The 2,219-nt window shown below is 43.8% G+C and overlaps 1 non-coding gene across 1 annotated transcript; it reads right to left on the reverse strand.

The window, feature by feature from the left end:
* Positions 1–491: 491 nt before the first annotated feature.
* On the reverse strand, positions 492–598 carry LOC132501374 (U6 spliceosomal RNA). The gene has a single exon (XR_009534227.1). It is a non-coding gene; the product is annotated as a U6 spliceosomal RNA (small nuclear RNA).
* Positions 599–2,219: the final 1,621 nt, after the last annotated feature.

Genomic DNA, 2,219 nt, shown 5'->3' on the forward strand with positions numbered 1-2,219 from the left:
CTCCCACCCTCCCTATCTCACCCTTCTAGCTGGTCACAAAGCACCGAGCTGATCTCCCTGTGCTATGCAACTGCTTCCCACTAGCTATCTATTTTACGTTTGGTAGTGTATATATGTCCATGTCACTCTCTCACTTTGTCCCAGCTTACTCTTCCCCCTCCCAGTGTCCTCAAGTCCAATCTCTAGTAGGTCTGCATCTTTATTCCCGTCTTGCCCCTGGTTTTTCATGACATTTTTTTTTTAGATTCCATATGTATGTGTTAGCATATGGTGTTTGTTTTTCTCTGACTTACTTCACTCTGTATGACAGATTCTAGGTCTATCCACCTCACTACAAATAACTCAATTTCGTTCTTTTATGGCTGAGTAATATTCCATTGTATATATGTGCCACATCTTCTTTATCCATTCATCTGTCCATGGATATTTAGGTTGCTTCCATGTCCTGGCTATTGTAAATAGAGCTGCAATGAACATTGTGGTACATGACCAAAAATATGGAACACTTCACGAATTTGCGTGTCATCCTTGCATAGGGACCATGGTAATCTTCTCTGTATCGTTCTAATTTTAGTATATGTGCTGCCGAAGCGAGCACAAAAATGAATTGTTTTTTAAAAAGAGAGAACACACACACACATAGTAAAAATGAGAAACGTATAAAAGTACACAGTAAAGTTTACCTGCCATTCCTGTACTTGAGCCATCAAGCCTGCCTCCCTGAAGGCAGCTACTCTTATGGGTTTCCTGGGTATCTTTCCAGAGACATTATGAAGTTATTTTTTATTTTCATATGTTGGCTTCAGTTAGGAATCTTTACTTCTATCACTCTCTTTTTTGACAGATCCTTCAATATTTCCTTAAGAGCAAAGGTGCTAAGGTTAGAGGGGGAAAGAATGATCCACTGTGAGTGTTAGAACTTGAAAGGATCTCAGAGATCATCCTGCCCTCTGCTATTCCAAGTGTGGCCCCTGGATTAACAGGGATTTCACCTGGGGGCTTGTCAGAAATGCAGAATCTCAGACCTCACCTAGACATCCTGAAGCAGATGTTTTATCTTCACCAAATCACAAGGTGATTCGTGTGCACTTTTTTTTTTTTTTTTTTTTTTTTTCGGCATGCGGGCCTCTCACTGCTGTGGCCTCCCCCGTTGCGGAGCACAGGCTCCGGACGCGCAGGCTCCGGACGCGCAGGCTCAGCGGCCATGGCTCACGGGCCCAGCCGCTCCGCGGCACATGGGATCCTCCCAGACCGGGGCACGAACCCGTATCCCCTGCATCGGCAGGCGGACTCTCAACCACTTGCGCCACCAGGGAGGCCCTCGTGTGCACTTTTAAGTTTGAGAATCATTGCTCTGATCTGACATCCTCCTTCTCAAAGCAAGGAAGTGTGGGGTTAACAAGGAGCCAGTAGAGAGCTGATAAGAGAAATCAAGTCTCCTAACAGCCTTGTCAAGTGCATTTTCTGAAATGCCTAAATTCTGGCCAGATAATCTGATGCAGTGTTTTTATGCACTTTATTCACTATGAGCTTTGGAGTCAGACACAGCACGGTTCAAATGCTAGCTTTACCAATGGAACATAGTAGGAGCTCAATAATGGTGATTATACTTCCTGTTATTATCGTTATTTTTAAAAAAATAAAGAATTTTTCAGAGCAGTTTTAGGTTCACAGCCAAACTAAGCAGAGTTCCCATTTACTCCCGTCCCCCACTATCGATATTCGCACACATGAACAAGTGAATTACTAGCATTTGTCATTGCACTTTGCACTTGATTAAAACCTCAAAGCAATGTTTCGACAGCCTTTAATGAATCATTTACAGATTCTATGTCTGACGTAACAGAAAGCCTCTTTTTTAAATTTTATTTTAAATATATCCTGTTCCTGTCTCAGAATGCTGTTTTGCTCTGGCAGTCAGGGAGGGATTTTATCAGGCAGCCTAATAAAATGGAGGGACTAAAACATAGGGAGGCTAAGGTCCTGGCAGGTTCCGTTTTCTTTCCACTGGATCTTATGTTGGAACAGAGCAGCAGATTCTGTGGAAAAGACGTTGGGAGGTAGGAGTTAAATCGGAAACTAGGCCTTTTTATCAGAGAGCTCAGCTGGTGTCCAAAACCCCAGCCTGAGCCGGGAGCAGGGAAATCAGAACGAATGTTTGCAGGCACTTTCTGGAACTTGGGGTTTGGCGCCTTGGAAGCTCGGGTTCCGAAGAACCG

The sequence above is a fragment of the Mesoplodon densirostris genome, chromosome 1 (assembly GCF_025265405.1).
Source record: "Mesoplodon densirostris isolate mMesDen1 chromosome 1, mMesDen1 primary haplotype, whole genome shotgun sequence".
NCBI classification, from domain to species: Eukaryota; Metazoa; Chordata; class Mammalia; order Artiodactyla; family Ziphiidae; genus Mesoplodon; species Mesoplodon densirostris.